This window comes from Balaenoptera borealis (genome assembly GCF_965194805.1).
Source record: "Balaenoptera borealis genome assembly, chromosome: 6".
Lineage (NCBI taxonomy): Eukaryota > Metazoa > Chordata > Mammalia > Artiodactyla > Balaenopteridae > Balaenoptera > Balaenoptera borealis.
The window spans coordinates 104,225,957-104,247,434 of NC_138863.1; positions in this window are offsets into that span (position 1 = coordinate 104,225,957).

Here is a 21,478-nt window from a genome sequence, read left to right on the forward strand (position 1 = left end):
TCAAATTAGCTCAGATACTGTTCCATAAACCCAATATGTAACAGACAAGACCTACTCCTTGCTCAGTGAACTGGATTCAACACCCCCTGTTCACCGCCCAAGAATATATCTGACTAGTAAAACTCTTAAAATCAATGTATTGATATCTCTCTGTAAGTGAGTCAAGTGGGTGTAAAGCGGCATAAACACAGCAGTGAAAAGCAGCTAAACCCCATTATAAAAATCAATTACTTTTAAAAACCCGTGAAACAAAGACAGTGAAAGAGAGAGAAATTCATACAGAATTCGTTCAGGGGCTGGGATGCCACCTTTATTGACCATCACTAGACCCACAGCTGATTGAGACATAAGGGTGGACACTCTTGGGGCTGAGAGGTTTGGTGAGGTTGGGTGAGCAAACACAGACCCTTTAAAGTAATACTGCGTGGTACCCATCCCATGGGTCCAAAATCTCCAGGTTTAAGGGCATCTTCCTACATCGAAAACATGCATGAGAAACCCAGAAGATGGTACACCGTGTGATCGGGAAAGGTTTCTAAAACGCACCTCATTTCTCATCTCCTTGTGCTCGGGCTCGCCATTCCAGCCGCTTTACTAGCAATCTCCCTCCTTGGAGAATGAGCACCTTTAACCTCCTGTTCCGTACAGGTTGCAAATTTGTCCTGAGGATGAACGGGAAGAGGGGGAACCAATGAGACACTAGGTCTAGGTGTGGGGACAGGCACAGGTCACTCTATTTTCCCATCAGGAAGAAGAATTAACCACAGGCTCAGCCTGCCGCCCGGAACCACAATAGGGCCTGAAGCAATCCTGCGCTTTTGCGGCCAGCTCCCAAGAAAGCGAGTTGAAAAATGGAGCTCAGGGGCACTGCAATTCACAAACCTGCAGAGTTAGAAACGATAACTCTCGTCCACAAATATATTGAGGGAAGGCAACGAAGAGGATTTGAAAGCAAGGCAGAATTGCAGGAAACAGATTTCAGGAGGTAGATTCGAATCGCCTTTAAAGCACAGGAAAAGCGGCAAAACCTCGACCATGATGCCCTTGGCCAAAAAGGGCGTATGCGTTTTTTCCTGAATATATTCAGGAAAAAACGCATACGCCCTTTTTGGCCAACCAAGCAACCTGGAAAGGCAAATCAGCGCTACAAAGAAGTCTCGCTTCCCATCGGTCAAAAGGGCCATGCTGAATAAAGTGTCAAAACCAGAAATGCAGGACAGGGCATGGAGAAACGGGAGCCTTGCTACGCTGATGGGCGGGATGTAAAGTGCCAACAGCCACTCTGGAGAAGTGTACGGTGTGTCCTGAAACATCTAAAAAACTCAGCTTAGAGAGCATAGGGCACTTCCACTCATGGGCGTATAAATTGGGAAAACTAAAAATCAGCAAGACACAGGCACCCCAAAGTTTAGGGCTGCTCTGTTGACAAGAACCTCCACTTCGTTACACCTTAAATATCCCAGGAAATAGAAAAATGGATAAAGAAGTTGTGGTCCATATGTATAATGGCATATCACTCAGCAATGAAATCAACATCATAAGGCTAGTAGCAGCATGATGAGAAGATTTAGGTACGACGATTCTAAGTGAAATAAGTCACAAAGGAAAAGGCACTTATCATAAGATATCACTTATAGAGGGAATGTAAAAACCTCTACACTTGAACTGAATTACAAAACAGAACAGCGTCACACGTTTAGAAAACACACTATGGCTGCTTAACGGGAAAGGTGAGGTGGGGTGATGCATAAAACAAGGGTTTCAAATTAGCTCAGATACTGTTCCATAAACCCAATATGTAACAGACAAGACCTACTCCTTGCTCAGTGAACTGGATTCAACACCCCCTGTTCACCGCCCAAGAATATATCTGACTAGTAAGACTATTAAAACCAATGTATTGATATCTCTCTGTAAGTGAGTCAAGTGGGTGTAAAGCGGCATAAACACAGCAGTGAAAAGAAGCTAAACCCCATTATAAAAATCAATTACTTTTAAAAACCCGTGAAACAAAGACAGTGAAAGAGAGAGAAATTCATACAGAATTCGTTCAGGGGCTGGGATGCCACCTTTATTGACCATCTCTAGACCCACAGCTGATTGAGACATAAGGGTGGACACTCTTGGGGCTGAGAGGTTTGGTGAGGTTGGGTGAGCAAACGCAGACCCTTTAAAGTAATACTGCGTGGTACCCATCCCATGGGTCCAAAATCTGCAGGTTCAAGGGCATCTTCCTACATCGAAAACATGCATGAGAAACCCAGAAGATGGTACACCGTGTGATCGGGAAAGGTTTCTAAAACGCACCTCATTTCTCATCTCCTTGTGCTCGGGCTCGCCATTCCAGCCGCTTTACTAGCAATCTCCCTCCTTGGAGAATGAGCACCTTTAACCTCCTGTTCCGTACAGGTTGCAAATTTGTCCTGAGGATGAACGGGAAGAGGGGGAACCAATGAGAGACTAGGTCTAGGTGTGGGGACAGGCACAGGTCACTCTATTTTCCCATCAGGAAGAAGAATTAACCACAGGCTCAGCCTGCCGCCCGGAACCACAATAGGGCCTGAAGCAATCCTGCGCTTTTGCGGCCAACTCCCAAGAAAGCGAGTTGAAAAATGGAGCTCAGGGGCACTGCAATTCACAAACCTGCAGAGTTCGAAACGATAACTCTCGTCCACAAATATATTGAGGGAAAGCAACGAAGAGGATTTGAAAGCAAGGCAGAATTGCAGGAAACAGATTTCAGGAGGTAGATTCGAATCGCCTTTAAAGCACAGGAAAAGCGGCAAAACCTCGACCATGATGCCCTTGGCCAAAAAGGGCGTATGCGTTTTTTCCTGAATATATTCAGGAAAAAACGCATACGCCCTTTTTGGCCAACCAAGCAACCTGGAAAGGCAAATCAGCGCTACAAAGAAGTCTCGCTTCCCATCGGTCAAAAGGGCCATGCTGAATAAAGTGTCAAAACCAGAAATGCAGGACAGGCCATGGAGAAACGGGAGCCTTGCTACGCTGATGGGCGGGATGTAAATTGCCAACAGCCACTCTGGAGAAGTGTACGGTGTGTCCTGAAACATCTAAAAAACTCAGCTTAGAGAGCATAGGGCACTTCCACTCATGGGCGTATAAATTGGGAAAACTAAAAATCAGCAAGACACAGGCACCCCAAAGTTGAGGGCTGCTCTGTTGACAAGAACCTCCACTTCATTACACCTTAAATATCCCAGGAAAGAGAAAAATGGATAAAGAAGTTGTAGTCCTTATGCACAATGGAATATCACTCAGGCATGAAATCAACGTCATAAGGCTAGTAGCAGCATGATGAGTGGATTTAGGTACGACGATTCTAAGTGAAATAAGTCACACAGAAAGTCACTTATCGTAAGATATCACTTATAGAGGGAATGTAAAAACCGCTACACTTGAACTGAATTACAAAACAGAACAGAGTCCCACGTTTAGAAAACACACTATGGCTGCTTAACGGGAACGGTGAGGTGGGGTGACGCATAACACAAGGGTTTCAAATTAGCTCAGATAGCTTTCCATAAACCCAATATGTAATAGACAAGACCTACTCCTTGCTCAGTGAACTGGACGCAAAAACACCCTATTCACCGCCCAAGAATATATCTGACTAGGAAGAATCTTCAAAGCTATGTATTGATATCTCTCTGTAAGTGAGTCACATGGGTGTAAAGCACCATAAAAACAGCAGTGAAAAGCAGCTAAACCCCATTATAAAAATCAATTACTTTTAAAAACCCGTGAAACAAAGACAGTGAAAGAGAGAGAAATTCTTACAAAATTCGTTCAGGGGCTGTGATGCCACCTGGATTGACCATATCTAGACCCACAGCTCATTGAGACATAAGGGTGGACACTCTTGGGGCTGAGAGGTTTGGTGAGGTTGGGTGAGCAAACGCAGACCCTTTAAAGTAATACTGCGTGGTACCCATCCCATAGGTCCCAAATCTCCAGCTTCAAGGGCATCTTCCTACATCGAAAACATGCATGAGAAACCCAGAAGATGGTACACCATGTGATCGGGAAAGATTTCTAAAATGCACCTCATTTCTCATCTCCTTGTGCTCGGGTTCGCCATTCCAGCCGCTTTACTAGCAATCTCCCTCCTTGGAGAATGAGCCCTTTTAACCTCCTGTTCCGAACAGGTTGCAATTTGTCCTGAGGATGAACGGGAAGAGGGGGAACCAATGAGAGACTAGGTCTAGGTGTGGGGACAGGCACAGGTCACTCTATTTTCCCATCAGAAAGAAGAATTAACCACAGGCTCAGCCTGCCGCCCGGAACCACAATAGGGCCTGAAGCAATCCTGCGCTTTTGGGGCCAGCTCCCAAGAAAGCGAGTTGAAAAATGGAGCTCAGGGGCACTGCAATTCACAAACCTGCAGAGTTAGAAATGATAACTCTCGTCCACAAATATATTGAGGGAAGGCAACGAAGAGGATTTGAAAGCAAGGCAGAATTGCAGGAAACAGATTTCAGGAGGTAGATTCGAATCGCCTTTAAAGCACAGGAAAAGCGGCAAAACCTCGACCATGATGCCCTTGGCCAAAAAGGGCGTATGCGTTTTTTCCTGAATATATTCAGGAAAAAACGCATACGCCCTTTTTGGCCAACCAAGCAACCTGGAAAGGCAAATCAGCGCTACAAAGAAGTCTCGCTTCCCATCGGTCAAAAGGGCCATGCTGAATAAAGTGTCAAAACCAGAAATGCAGGACAGGCCATGGAGAAACGGGAGCCTTGCTACGCTGATGGGCGGGATGTAAATTGCCAACAGCCACTCTGGAGAAGTGTACGGTGTGTCCTGAAACATCTAAAAAACTCAGCTTAGAGAGCATAGGGCACTTCCACTCATGGGCGTATAAATTGGGAAACCTAAAAATCAGCAAGACACAGGCACCGCAAAGTTTAGGGCTGCTCTGTTGACAAGAACCTCCACTTCGTTACACCTTAAATATCCCAGGAAAGAGAAAAATGGATAAAGAAGTTGTGGTCCATATGTATAATGGCATATCACTCAGCTATGAAATCAACATCATAAGGCTAGTAGCAGCATGATGAGAAGACTTAGGTACGACGATTCTAAGTGAAATAAGTCACACAGAAAAAGGCACTTATCATAAGATATCACTTATAGAGGGAATGTAAAAACCGCTACACTTGAACTGAATTACAAAACAGAACAGCGTCACACGTTTAGAAAACACACTATGGCTGCTTAACGGGAAAGGTGAGGTGGGGTGATACATAAAACAAGGGTATCAAATTAGCTCAGATACTGTTCAATAAACCCAATATGTAACAGACAAGACCTACTCCTTGCTCAGTGAACTGGATTCAACACCCCCTGTTCACCGCCCAATAATATATCTGACTAGTAAGACTCTTAAAACCAATGTATTGATATCTCTCTGTAAGTGAGTCAAGTGGGTGTAAAGCGGCATAAACACAGCAGTGAAAAGCAGCTAAACCCCATTATAAAAATCAATTACTTTTAAATACCCGTGAAACAAAGACAGGGAAAGAGAGAGAAATTCATACAGAATTCGTTCAGGGGCTGGGATGCCACCTTTATTGACAATCTCTAGACCCACAGCTGATTGAGACATAAGGGTGGACACTCTTCGGGCTGAGAGGTTTGGTGAGGTTGGGTGAGCAAACACAGACCCTTTAAAGTAGTACTTCGTGGTACCCATCCCATGGGTCCAAAATCTCCAGGTTCAAGGGCATCTTCCTACATCGAAAACATGCATGAGAAACCCAGAAGATGGTACACCGTGTGATCGGGAAAGGTTTCTAAAACGCACCTCATTTCTCATCTCCTTGTGCTCGGGCTCGCCATTCCAGCCGCTTTACTAGCAATCTCCCTCCTTGGAGAATGAGCACCTTTAACCTCCTGTTCCGTACAGGTTGCAAATTTGTCCTGAGGATGAACGGGAAGAGGGGGAACCAATGAGAGACTAGGTCTAGGTGTGGGGACAGGCACAGGTCACTCTATTTTCCCATCAGGAAGAAGAATTAACCACAGGCTCAGCCTGCCGCCCGGAACCACAATAGGGCCTGAAGCAATCCTGCGCTTTTGCGGCCAGCTCCCAAGAAAGCGAGTTGAAAAATGGAGCTCAGGGGCACTGCAATTCACAAACCTGCAGAGTTAGAAATGATAACTCTCGTCCACAAATACATTGAGGGAAGGCAACGAAGAGGATTTGAAAGCAAGGCAGAATTGCAGGAAACAGATTTCAGGAGGTAGATTCCAATCGCCTTTAAAGCACAGGAAAAGCGGCAAAACCTCGACCATGATGCCCTTGGCCAAAAAGGGCGTATGCGTTTTTTCCTGAATATATTCAGGAAAAAACGCATACGCCCTTTTTGGCCAACCAAGCAACCTGGAAAGGCAAATCAGCGCTACAAAGAAGTCTCGCTTCCCATCGGTCAAAAGGGCCATGCTGAATAAAGTGTCAAAACCAGAAATGCAGGACAGGCCATGGAGAAACGGGAGCCTTGCTACGCTGATGGGCGGGATGTAAATTGCCAACAGCCACTCTGGAGAAGTGTACGGTGTGTCCTGAAACATCTAAAAAACTCAGCTTAGAGAGCATAGGGCACTTCCACTCATGGGCGTATAAATTGGGAAAACTAAAAATCAGCAAGACACAGGCACCCCAAAGTTTAGGGCTGCTCTGTTGACAAGAACCTCCACTTCATTACACCTTAAATATCCCAGGAAAGAGAAAAATGGATAAAGAAGTTGTACTCCTTATGCACAATGGAATATCACTCAGGCATGAAATCAACGTCATAAGGCTAGTAGCAGCATGATGAGTGGATTTAGGTACGACGATTCTAAGTGAAATAAGTCACACAGAAAGACACTTATCGTAAGATATCACTTATAGAGGGAATGTAAAAACCGCTACACTTGAACTGAATTACAAAACAGAACAGAGTCCCACGTTTAGAAAACACACTATGGCTGCTTAACGGGAACGGTGAGGTGGGGTGACGCATAACACAAGGGTTTCAAATTAGCTCAGATAGCTTTCCATAAACCCAATATGTAATAGACAAGACCTACTCCTTGCTCAGTGAACTGGACGCAAAAACACCCTATTCACCGCCCAAGAATATATCTGACTAGGAAGAATCTTCAAAGCTATGTATTGATATCTCTCTGTAAGTGAGTCACATGGGTGTAAAGCACCATAAAAACAGCAGTGAAAAGCAGCTAAACCCCATTATAAAAATCAATTACTTTTAAAAACCCGTGAAACAAAGACAGTGAAAGAGAGAAAAATTCTTACAAAATTCGTTCAGGGGCTGTGATGCCACCTGGATTGACCATATCTAGACCCACAGCTCATTGAGACATAAGGGTGGACACTCTTGGGGCTGAGAGGTTTGGTGAGGTTGGGTGAGCAAACGCAGACCCTTTAAAGTAATACTGCATGGTACCCATCCCATAGGTCCCAAATCTCCAGCTTCAAGGGCATCTTCCTACATCGAAAACATGCATGAGAAACCCAGAAGATGGTACACCATGTGATCGGGAAAGATTTCTAAAATGCACCTCATTTCTCATCTCCTTGTGCTCGGGTTCGCCATTCCAGCCGCTTTACTAGCAATCTCCCTCCTTGGAGAATGAGCCCTTTTAACCTCCTGTTCCGAACAGTTTGCAATTTGTCCTGAGGATGAACGGGAAGAGGGGGAACCAATGAGAGACTAGGTCTAGGTGTGGGGACAGGCACAGGTCACTCTATTTTCCCATCAGGAAGAAGAATTAACCACAGGCTCAGCCTGCCGCCCGGAACCACAATAGGGCCTGAAGCAATCCTGCGCTTTTGCGGCCAGCTCCCAAGAAAGCGAGTTGAAAAATGGAGCTCAGGGGCACTGCAATTCACAAACCTGCAGAGTTAGAAATGATAACTCTCGTCCACAAATATATTGAGGGAAGGCAACGAAGAGGATTTGAAAGCAAGGCAGAATTGCAGGAAACAGATTTCAGGAGGTAGATTCGAATCGCCTTTAAAGCACAGGAAAAGCGGCAAAACCTCGACCATGATGCCCTTGGCCAAAAAGGGCGTATGCGTTTTTTCCTGAATATATTCAGGAAAAAACGCATACGCCCTTTTTGGCCAACCAAGCAACCTGGAAAGGCAAATCAGCGCTACAAAGAAGTCTCGCTTCCCATCGGTCAAAAGGGCCATGCTGAATAAAGTGTCAAAACCAGAAATGCAGGACAGGCCATGGAGAAACGGGAGCCTTGCTACGCTGATGGGCGGGATGTAAATTGCCAACAGCCACTCTGGAGAAGTGTACGGTGTGTCCTGAAACATCTAAAAAACTCAGCTTAGAGAGCATAGGGCACTTCCACTCATGGGCGTATAAATTGGGAAACCTAAAAATCAGCAAGACACAGGCACCGCAAAGTTTAGGGCTGCTCTGTTGACAAGAACCTCCACTTCGTTACACCTTAAATATCCCAGGAAAGAGAAAAATGGATAAAGAAGTTGTGGTCCATATGTATAATGGCATATCACTCAGCAATGAAATCAACATCATAAGGCTAGTAGCAGCATGATGAGAAGACTTAGGTACGACGATTCTAAGTGAAATAAGTCACACAGAAAAAGGCACTTATCATAAGATATCACTTATAGAGGGAATGTAAAAACCGCTACACTTGAACTGAATTACAAAACAGAACAGCGTCACACGTTTAGAAAACACACTATGGCTGCTTAACGGGAAAGGTGAGGTGGGGTGATACATAAAACAAGGGTATCAAATTAGCTCAGATACTGTTCAATAAACCCAATATGTAACAGACAAGACCTACTCCTTGCTCAGTGAACTGGATTCAACACCCCCTGTTCACCGCCCAATAATATATCTGACTAGTAAGACTCTTAAAACCAATGTATTGATATCTCTCTGTAAGTGAGTCAAGTGGGTGTAAAGCGGCATAAACACAGCAGTGAAAAGCAGCTAAACCCCATTATAAAAATCAATTACTTTTAAATACCCGTGAAACAAAGACAGGGAAAGAGAGAGAAATTCATACAGAATTCGTTCAGGGGCTGGGATGCCACCTTTATTGACAATCTCTAGACCCACAGCTGATTGAGACATAAGGGTGGACACTCTTCGGGCTGAGAGGTTTCGTGAGGTTGGGTGAGCAAACACAGACCCTTTAAAGTAGTACTTCGTGGTACCCATCCCATGGGTCCAAAATCTCCAGGTTCAAGGGCATCTTCCTACATCGAAAACATGCATGAGAAACCCAGAAGATGGTACACCGTGTGATCGGGAAAGGTTTCTAAAACGCACCTCATTTCTCATCTCCTTGTGCTCGGGCTCGCCATTCCAGCCGCTTTACTAGCAATCTCCCTCCTTGGAGAATGAGCACCTTTAACCTCCTGTTCCGTACAGGTTGCAAATTTGTCCTGAGGATGAACGGGAAGAGGGGGAACCAATGAGAGACTAGGTCTAGGTGTGGGGACAGGCACAGGTCACTCTATTTTCCCATCAGGAAGAAGAATTAACCACAGGCTCAGCCTGCCGCCCGGAACCACAATAGGGCCTGAAGCAATCCTGCGCTTTTGCGGCCAGCTCCCAAGAAAGCGAGTTGAAAAATGGAGCTCAGGGGCACTGCAATTCACAAACCTGCAGAGTTAGAAATGATAACTCTCGTCCACAAATATATTGAGGGAAGGCAACGAAGAGGATTTGAAAGCAAGGCAGAATTGCAGGAAACAGATTTCAGGAGGTAGATTCCAATCGCCTTTAAAGCACAGGAAAAGCGGCAAAACCTCGACCATGATGCCCTTGGCCAAAAAGGGCGTATGCGTTTTTTCCTGAATATATTCAGGAAAAAACGCATACGCCCTTTTTGGCCAACCAAGCAACCTGGAAAGGCAAATCAGCGCTACAAAGAAGTCTCGCTTCCCATCGGTCAAAAGGGCCATGCTGAATAAAGTGTCAAAACCAGAAATGCAGGACAGGCCATGGAGAAACGGGAGCCTTGCTACGCTGATGGGCGGGATGTAAAGTGCCAACAGCCACTCTGGAGAAGTGTACGGTGTGTCCTGAAACATCTAAAAAACTCAGCTTAGAGAGCATAGGGCACTTCCACTCATGGGCGTATAAATTGGGAAAACTAAAAATCAGCAAGACACAGGCACCCCAAAGTTTAGGGCTGCTCTGTTGACAAGAACCTCCACTTCATTACACCTTAAATATCCCAGGAAATAGAAAAATGGATAAAGAAGTTGTACTCCTTATGCACAATGGAATATCACTCAGGCATGAAATCAACGTCATAAGGCTAGTAGCAGCATGATGAGTGGATTTAGGTACGACGATTCTAAGTGAAATAAGTCACACAGAAAGACACTTATCGTAAGATATCACTTATAGAGGGAATGTAAAAACCGCTACACTTGAACTGAATTACAAAACAGAACAGAGTCCCACGTTTAGAAAACACACTATGGCTGCTTAACGGGAACGGTGAGGTGGGGTGACGCATAACACAAGGGTTTCAAATTAGCTCAGATAGCTTTCCATAAACCCAATATGTAATAGACAAGACCTACTCCTTGCTCAGTGAACTGGACGCAAAAACACCCTATTCACCGCCCAAGAATATATCTGACTAGGAAGAATCTTCAAAGCTATGTATTGATATCTCTCTGTAAGTGAGTCACGTGGGTGTAAAGCACCATAAAAACAGCAGTGAAAAGCACCTAAACCCCATTATAAAAATCAATTACTTTTAAAAACCCGTGAAACAAAGACAGTGAAAGAGAGAGAAATTCTTACAAAATTCGTTCAGGGGCTGTGATGCCACCTGGATTGACCATATCTAGACCCACAGCTCATTGAGACATAAGGGTGGACACTCTTGGGGCTGAGAGGTTTGGTGAGGTTGGGTGAGCAAACGCAGACCCTTTAAAGTAATACTGCGTGGTACCCATCCCATAGGTCCCAAATCTCCAGCTTCAAGGGCATCTTCCTACATCAAAAACATGCATGAGAAACCCAGAAGATGGTACACCATGTGATCGGGAAAGATTTCTAAAACGCACCTCATTTCTCATCTCCTTGTGCTCGGGTTCGCCATTCCAGCCGCTTTACTAGCAATCTCCCTCCTTGGAGAATGAGCCCTTTTAACCTCCTGTTCCGAACAGGTTGCAATTTGTCCTGAGGATGAACGGGAAGAGGGGGAACCAATGAGAGACTAGGTCTAGGTGTGGGGACAGGCACAGGTCACTCTATTTTCCCATCAGGAAGAAGAATTAACCACAGGCTCAGCCTGCCGCCCGGAACCACAATAGGGCCTGAAGCAATCCTGCGCTTTTGGGGCCAGCTCCCAAGAAAGCAAGTTGAAAAATGGAGCTCAGGGGCACTGCAATTCACAAACCTGCAGAGTTAGAAATGATAACTCTCGTCCACAAATATATTGAGGGAAGGCAACGAAGAGGATTTGAAAGCAAGGCAGAATTGCAGGAAACAGATTTCAGGAGGTAGATTCGAATCGCCTTTGAAGCACAGGAAAAGGGGCAAAACCTCGACCATGATGCCCTTGGCCAAAAAGGGCGTATGCGTTTTTTCCTGAATATATTCAGGAAAAAACGCATACGCCCTTTTTGGCCAACCAAGCAACCTGGAAAGGCAAATCAGCGCTACAAAGAAGTCTCGCTTCCCATCGGTCAAAAGGGCCATGCTGAATAAAGTGTCAAAACCAGAAATGCAGGACAGGCCATGGAGAAACGGGAGCCTTTCTACGCTGATGGGCGGGATGTAAATTGCCAACAGCCACTCTGGAGAAGTGTACGGTGTGTCCTGAAACATCTAAAAAACTCAGCTTAGAGAGCATAGGGCACTTCCACTCATGGGCGTATAAATTGGGAAAACTGAAAATCAGCAAGACACAGGCACCGCAAAGTTTAGGGCTGCTCTGTTGACAAGAACCTCCACTTCGTTACACCTTAAATATCCCAGGAAAGAGAAAAATGGATAAAGAAGTTGTGGTCCATATGTATAATGGCATATCACTCAGTAATGAAATCAACATCATAAGGCTAGTAGCAGCATGATGAGAAGACTTAGGTACGACGATTCTAAGTGAAATAAGTCACACAGAAAAAGGCACTTATCATAAGATATCACTTATAGAGGGAATGTAAAAACCGCTACACTTGAACTGAATTACAAAACAGAACAGCGTCACACGTTTAGAAAACACACTATGGCTGCTTAACGGGAAAGGTGAGGTGGGGTGATACATAAAACAAGGGTATCAAATTAGCTCAGATACTGTTCAATAAACCCAATATGTAACAGACAAGACCTACTCCTTGCTCAGTGAACTGGATTCAACACCCCCTGTTCACCGCCCAAGAATATATCTGACTAGTAAGACTCTTAAAACCAATGTATTGATATCTCTCTGTAAGTGAGCCAAGTGGGTGTAAAGCACCTTAAAAACAGCAGTGAAAAGCAGCTAAACCCCATTATAAAAATCAATTACTTTTAAAAACCCGCGAAACAAAGACAGGGAAAGAGAGAGAAATTCATACAGAATTCGTTCAGGGGCTGGGATGCCACCTTTATTGACCATCTCTAGACCCACAGCTGATTGAGACATAAGGGTGGACACTCTTCGGGCTGAGAGGTTTGGTGAGGTTGGGTGAGCAAACGCAGACCCTTTAAAGTAATACTGCGTGGTACCCATCCCATGGGTCCAAAATCTCCAGGTGCAAGGGCATCTTCCTACATCGAAAACATGCATGAGAAAACCAGAAGATGGTACACCGTGTGATCGGGAAAGGTTTCTAAAACGCACCTCATTTCTCATCTCCTTGTGCTCGGGTTGGCCATTACAGCCGCTTTACTAGCAATCTCCCTCCTTGGAGAATCAGCCCCTTTAACCTTCTGTTCTGTACAGGTTGCAATTTGTCCTGAGGATAAACGGGAAGAGGGGGAACCAATGAGAGACTAGCTCTAGGTGTTGGGACAGCCACAGGTCACTCTATTTTCCCATCAGGAAGAAGGATTAACCACAGGCTCAGCCTGCCGCCCGGAAGCAGAACAGGGCCTGAAGCAATCCTGTGCTTTTGCGGCCAGCTCCCAAAAAAGCCAGTTGAATAATCGAGCTCAGGGGCACTGCAATTCACAAACCTGTAGAGTTAGAAATGATAACTCTCGTCCACAAATATATTGAGGGAAGGCAACGAAGAGGATTTGAAAGCAAGGCAGAATTGCAGGAAACAGATTTCAGGAGGTAGAGTCGAATCGCCTTTAAAGCACAGGAAAAGCGGCAAAACCTCGACCATGATGCCCTTGGCCAAAAAGGGCGTATGCGTTTATTCCTGAATATATTCAGGAAAAAACGCATACGCCCTTTTTGGCCAACCAAGCAACCTGGAAAGGCAAATCAGCGCTACAAAGAAGTCTCGCTTCCCATCGGTCAAAAGGGCCATGCTGAATAAAGTGTCAAAACCAGAAATGCAGGACAGGCCATGGAGAAACAGGAGCCTTGCTACGCTGATGGGCGGGATGTAAATTGCCAACAGCCACTCTGGAGAAGTGTACGGTGTGTCCTGAAACATCTAAAAAACTCAGCTTAGAGAGCATAGGGCACTTCCACTCATGGGCGTATAAATTGGGAAAACTAAAAATCAGCAAGACACAGGCACCCCAAAGTTTAGGGCTGCTCTGTTGACAAGAACCTCCACTTCGTTACACCTTAAATATCCCAGGAAAGAGAAAAATGGATAAGGAAGTTGTGGTCCTTATGTACAATGGCATATCACTCAGCCTTGAAATTAACGTCATAAGGCTAGTAGCAGCATGATGAGAAGATTTAGGTACGACGATTCTAAGTGAAATAAGTCACACAGAAAAAGACACTTATCATAAGATATCACTTATAGAGGGAATGTAAAAACCGCTACACTTGAACTGAATTACAAAACAGAACAGCGTCACACGTTTAGAAGCCACACTATGGCTGCTTAACGGGAAAGGTGAGGTGGGGTGATGCAGAAAACAAGGGTTTCAAATTAGCTCAGATACTGTTCCATAAACCCAATATGTAACAGACAAGACCTACTCCTTGCTCAGTGAACTGGATTCAACACCACCTGTTCACCGCCCAAGAATATATCTGACTAGTAAGACTCTTAAAACCAATGTATTGATATCTCTCTGTAAGTGAGTCAAGTGGGTGTAAAGCGGCATAAACACAGCAGTGAAAAGCAGCTAAACCCCATTATAAAAATCAATTACTTTTAAAAACCCGTGAAACAAAGACAGTGAAAGAGAGAGAAATTCATACAGAATTCGTTCAGGGGCTGGGATGCCACCTTTATTGACCATCTCTAGACCCACAGCTGATTGAGACATAAGGGTGGACACTCTTGGGGCTGAGAGGTTTGGTGAGGTTGGGTGAGCAAACGCAGACCCTTTAAAGTAATACTGCGTGGTACCCATCCCATGGGTCCAAAATCTCCAGGTTTAAGGGCATCTTCCTACATCGAAAACATGCATGAGAAACCCAGAAGATGGTACACCGTGTGATCGGGAAAGGTTTCTAAAACGCACCTCATTTCTCATCTCCTTGTGCTCGGGCTCGCCATTACAGCCGCTTTACTAGCAATCTCCCTCCTTGGAGAATGAGCACCTTTAACCTCCTGTTCCGTACAGGTTGCAAATTTGTCCTGAGGATGAACGGGAAGAGGGGGAACCAATGAGAGACTAGGTCTAGGTGTGGGGACAGGCACAGGTCACTCTATTTTCCCATCAGGAAGAAGAATTAACCACAGGCTTAGCCTGCCGCCCGGAACCACAATAGGGCCTGAAGCAATCCTGCGCTTTTGGGGCCAGCTCCCAAGAAAGCGAGTTGAAAAATGGAGCTCAGGGGCACTGCAATTCACAAACCTGCAGAGTTATAAACGATAACTCTCGTCCACAAATATATTGAGGGAAGGCAACGAAGAGGATTTGAAAGCAAGGCAGAATTGCAGGAAACAGATTTCAGGAGGTAGATTCGAATCGCCTTTAAAGCACAGGAAAAGCGGCAAAACCTCGACCATGATGCCCTTGGCCAAAAAGGGCGTATGCGTTTATTCCTGAATATATTCAGGAAAAAACGCATACGCCCTTTTTGGCCAACCAAGCAACCTGGAAAGGCAAATCAGCGCTACAAAGAAGTCTCGCTTCCCATCGGTCAAAAGGGCCATGCTGAATAAAGTGTCAAAACCAGAAATGCAGGACAGGCCATGGAGAAACAGGAGCCTTGCTACGCTGATGGGCGGGATGTAAATTGCCAACAGCCACTCTGGAGAAGTGTACGGTGTGTCCTGAAACATCTAAAAAACTCAGCTTAGAGAGCATAGGGCACTTCCACTCATGGGCGTATAAATTGGGAAAACTAAAAATCAGCAAGACACAGGCACCCTAAAGTTTAGGGCTGCTCTGTTGACAAGAACCTCCACTTCATTACACCTTAAATATCCCAGGAAAGGGAAAAATGGATAAAGAAGTTGTGCTCCTTATGTACAATGGAATATCACTCAGGCATGAAATCAACATCATAAGGCTAGTAGCAGCATGATGAGAAGATTTAGGTACGAGGATTCTAAGTGAAATAAGTCACACAGAAAAAGGCACTTATCATAAGATATCACTTATAGAGGGAATGTAAAAACCGCTACACTTGAACTGAATTACAAAACTAAACAGCGTCACACGTTTAGAAAACACACTATGGCTGCTTAACGGGAAAGGTGAGGTGGGGTGATGCAGAAAACAAGGGTTTCAAATTAGCTCAGATACTGTTCCATAAACCCAATATGTAACAGACAAGACCTACTCCTTGCTCAGTGAACTGGATTCAACACCCCCTGTTCACCGCCCAAGAATATATCTGACTAGTAAGACTCTTAAAACCAATGTATTGATATCTCTCTGTAAGTGAGTCAAGTGGGTGTAAAGCGGCATAAACACAGCAGTGAAAAGCAGCTAAACCCCATTATAAAAATCAATTACTTTTAAAAACCCGTGAAACAAAGACAGTGAAAGAGAGAGAAATTCATAGAGAATTCGTTCAGGGGCTGGGATGCCACCTTTATTGACCATCTCTAGACCCACAGCTGATTGAGACATAAGGGTGGACACTCTTGGGGCTGAGAGGTTTGGTGAGGTTGGGTGAGCAAACGCAGACCCTTTAAAGTAATACTGCGTGGTACCCATCCCATGGGTCCAAAATCTCCAGGTTCAAGGGCATCTTCCTACATCGAAAACATGCATGAGAAACCCAGAAGATGGTACACCGTGTGATCGGGAAAGGTTTCTAAAACGCACCTCATTTCTCATCTCCTTGTGCTCGGGCTCGCCATTACAGCCGCTTTACTAGCAATCTCCCTCCTTGGAGAATGAGCACCTTTAACCTCCTGTTCCGTACAGGTTGCAAATTTGTCCTGAGGATGAACGGGAAGAGGGGGAACCAATGAGAGACTAGGTCTAGGTGTGGGGACAGGCACAGGTCACTCTATTTTCCCATCAGGAAGAAGAATTAACCACAGGCTCAGCCTGCCGCCCGGAACCACAATAGGGCCTGAAGCAATCCTGCGCTTTTGCGGCCAGCTCCCAAGAAAGCGAGTTGAAAAATGGAGCTCAGGGGCACTGCAATTCACAAACCTGCAGAGTTATAAATGATAGCTCTCGTCCACAAATATATTGAGGGAAGGCAACGAAGAGGATTTGAAAGCAAGGCAGAATTGCAGGAAACAGATTTCAGGAGGTAGATTCGAATCGCCTTTAAAGCACAGGAAAAGCGGCAAAACCTCGACCATGATGCCCTTGGCCAAAAAGGGCGTATGCGTTTTTTCCTGAATATATTCAGGAAAAAACGCACACGCCCTTTTTGGCCAACCAAGCAACCTGGAAAGGCAAATCAGCGCTACAAAGAAGTCTCGCTTCCCATCGGTCAAAAGGGCCATGCTGAATAAAGTGTCAAAACCAGAAATGCAGGACAGGCCATGGAGAAACGGGAGCCTTGCTACGCTGATGGGCGGGATGTAAATTGCCAACAGCCACTCTGGAGAAGTGTACGGTGTGTCCTGAAACATCTAAAAAACTCAGCTTAGAGAGCATAGGGCACTTCCACTCATGGGCGTATAAATTGGGAAAACTAAAAATCAGCAAGACACAGACACCCCAAAGTTTAGGGCTGCTCTGTTGACAAGAACCTCCACTTCATTACACCTTAAATATCCCAGGAAAGAGAAAAATGGATAAAGAAGTTGTGCTCCTTATGTACAATGGAATATCACTCAGGCATGAAATCAACATCATAAGGCTAGTAGCAGCATGATGAGTGGATTTAGGTACGACGATTCTAAGTGAAATAAGTCACACAGAAAGACACTTATCGTAAGATATCACTTATAGAGGGAATGTAAAAACCGCTACACTTGAACTGAATTACAAAACTAAACAGCGTCACACGTTTGGAAAACACACTATGGCTGCTTAACGGGAAAGGTGAGGTGGGGTGATGCAGAAAACAAGGGTTTCAAATTAGCTCAGATACTGTTCCATAAACCCAATATGTAACAGACAAGACCTACTCCTTGCTCAGTGAACTGGATTCAACACCACCTGTTCACCGCCCAAGAATATATCTGACTAGTAAGACTCTTAAAACCAATGTATTGATATCTCTCTGTAAGTGAGTCAAGTGGGTGTAAAGCGGCATAAACACAGCAGTGAAAAGCAGCTAAACCCCATTATAAAAATCAATTACTTTTAAAAACCCGTGAAACAAAGACAGTGAAAGAGAGAGAAATTCATACAGAATTCGTTCAGGGGCTGGGATGCCACCTTTATTGACCATCTCTAGACCCACAGCTGATTGAGACATAAGGGTGGACACTCTTGGGGCTGAGAGGTTTGGTGAGGTTGGGTGAGCAAACGCAGACCCTTTAAAGTAATACTGCGTGGTACCCATCCCATGGGTCCAAAATCTCCAGGTTCAAGGGCATCTTCCTACATCGAAAACATGCATGAGAAACCCAGAAGATGGTACACCGTGTGATCGGGAAAGGTTTCTAAAACGCACCTCATTTCTCATCTCCTTGTGCTCGGGCTCGCCATTACAGCCGCTTTACTAGCAATCTCCCTCCTTGGAGAATGAGCACCTTTAACCTCCTGTTCCGTACAGGTTGCAAATTTGTCCTGAGGATGAACGGGAAGAGGGGGAACCAATGAGAGACTAGGTCTAGGTGTGGGGACAGGCACAGGTCACTCTATTTTCCCATCAGGAAGAAGAATTAACCACAGGCTCAGCCTGCCGCCCGGAACCACAATAGGGCCTGAAGCAATCCTGCGCTTTTGGGGCCAGCTCCCAAGAAAGCGAGTTGAAAAATGGAGCTCAGGGGCACTGCAATTCACAAACCTGCAGAGTTAGAAATGATAACTCTCGTCCACAAATATATTGAGGGAAGGCAACGAAGAGGATTTGAAAGCAAGGCAGAATTGCAGGAAACAGATTTCAGGAGGTAGATTCGAATCGCCTTTAAAGCACAGGAAAAGCGGCAAAACCTCGACCATGATGCCCTTGGCCAAAAAGGGCGTATGCGTTTTTTCCTGAATATATTCAGGAAAAAACGCATACGCCCTTTTTGGCCAACCAAGCAACCTGGAAAGGCAAATCAGCGCTACAAAGAAGTCTCGCTTCCCATCGGTCAAAAGGGCCATGCTGAATAAAGTGTCAAAACCAGAAATGCAGGACAGGCCATGGAGAAACGGGAGCCTTGCTACGCTGATGGGCGGGATGTAAATTGCCAACAGCCACTCTGGAGAAGTGTACGGTGTGTCCTGAAACATCTAAAAAACTCAGCTTAGAGAGCATAGGGCACTTCCACTCATGGGCGTATAAATTGGGAAAACTAAAAATCAGCAAGACACAGGCACCCCAAAGTTTAGGGCTGCTCTGTTGACAAGAACCTCCACTTCATTACACCTTAAATATCCCAGGAAAGAGAAAAATGGATAAAGAAGTTGTAGTCCTTATGCACAATGGAATATCACTCAGGCATGAAATCAACGTCATAAGGCTAGTAGCAACATGATGAGTGGATTTAGGTACGACGATTCTAAGTGAAATAAGTCACACAGAAAGACACTTATCGTAAGATATCACTTATAGAGGGAATGTAAAAACCGCTACACTTGAACTGAATTACAAAACAGAACAGAGTCCCACGTTTAGAAAACACACTATGGCTGCTTAACGGGAACAGTGAGGTGGGGTGACGCATAAAACAAGGGTTTCAAATTAGCTCAGATAGCTTTCCATAAACCCAATATGTAATAGACAAGACCTACTCCTTGCTCAGTGAACTGGACGCAAAAACACCCTATACACCGCCCAAGAATATATCTGACTAGGAAGAATCTTCAAAGCTATGTATTGATATCTCTCTGTAAGTGAGTCACGTGGGTGTAAAGCACCATAAAAACAGCAGTGAAAAGCAGCTAAACCCCATTATAAAAATCAATTACTTTTAAAAACCCGTGAAACAAAGACAGTGAAAGAGAGAGAAATCCTTACAAAATTCGTTCAGGGGCTGTGATGCCACCTGGATTGACCATATCTAGACCCACAGCTCATTGAGACATAAGGGTGGACACTCTTGGGGCTGAGAGTTTCGGTGAGGTTGGGTGAGCAAACGCAGACCCTTTAAAGTAATACTGCGTGGTACCCATCCCATAGGTCCCAAATCTCCAGCTTCAAGGGCATCTTCCTACATCGAAAACATGAATGAGAAACCCAGAAGATGGTACACCATGTGATCGGGAAAGATTTCTAAAACGCACCTCATTTCTCATCTCCTTGTGCTCGGGTTCGCCATTCCAGCCGCTTTACTAGCAATCTCCCTCCTTGGAGAATGAGCCCTTTTAACCTCCTGTTCCGAACAGGTTGCAATTTGTCCTGAGGATGAACGGGAAGAGGGGGAACCAATGAGAGACTAGGTCTAGGTGTGGGGACAGGCACAGGTCACTCTATTTTCCCATCAGGAAGAAGAATTAACCACAGGCTCAGCCTGCCGCCCGGAACCACAATAGGGCCTGAAGCAATCCTGCGCTTTTGGGGCCAGCTCCCAAGAAAGCGAGTTGAAAAATGGAGCTCAGGGGCACTGCAATTCACAAACCTGCAGAGTTAGAAATGATAACTCTCGTCCACAAATATATTGAGGGAAGGCAACGAAGAGGATTTGAAAGCAAGGCAGAATTGCAGGAAACAGATTTCAGGAGGTAGATTCGAATCGCCTTTAAAGCACAGGAAAAGCGGCAAAACCTCGACCATGATGCCCTTGGCCAAAAAGGGCGTATGCGTTTTTTCCTGAATATATTCAGGAAAAAACGCATACGCCCTTTTTGGCCAACCAAGCAACCTGGAAAGGCAAATCAGCGCTACAAAGAAGTCTCGCTTCCCATCGGTCAAAAGGGCCATGCTGAATAAAGTGTCAAAACCAGAAATGCAGGACAGGCCATGGAGAAACGGGAGCCTTGCTACGCTGATGGGCGGGATGTAAATTGCCAACAGCCACTCTGGAGAAGTGTACGGTGTGTCCTGAAACATCTAAAAAACTCAGCTTAGAGAGCATAGGGCACTTCCACTCATGGGCGTATAAATTGGGAAACGTAAAAATCAGCAAGACACAGGCACCGCAAAGTTTAGGGCTGCTCTGTTGACAAGAACCTCCACTTCGTTACACCTTAAATATCCCAGGAAAGAGAAAAATGGATAAAGAAGTTGTGGTCCATATGTATAATGGCATATCACTCAGCAATGAAATCAACATCATAAGGCTAGTAGCAGCATGATGAGAAGACTTAGGTACGACGATTCTAAGTGAAATAAGTCACACAGAAAAAGGCACTTATCATAAGATATCACTTATAGAGGGAATGTAAAAACCGCTACACTTGAACTGAATTACAAAACAGAACAGCGTCACACGTTTAGAAAACACACTATGGCTGCTTAACGGGAAAGGTGAGGTGGGGTGATACATAAAACAAGGGTATCAAATTAGCTCAGATACTGTTCAATAAACCCAATATGTAACAGACAAGACCTACTCCTTGCTCAGTGAACTGGATTCAACACCCCCTGTTCACCGCCCAAGAATATATCTGACTAGTAAGACTCTTAAAACCAATGTATTGATATCTCTCTGTAAGTGAGTCAAGTGGGTGTAAAGCGGCATAAACACAGCAGTGAAAAGCAGCTAAACCCCATTATAAAAATCAATTACTTTTAAAAACCCGTGAAACAAAGACAGTGAAAGAGAGAGAAATTCATACAGAATTCGTTCAGGGGCTGGGATGCCACCTTTATTGACCATCTCTAGACCCACAGCTGATTGAGACATAAGGGTGGA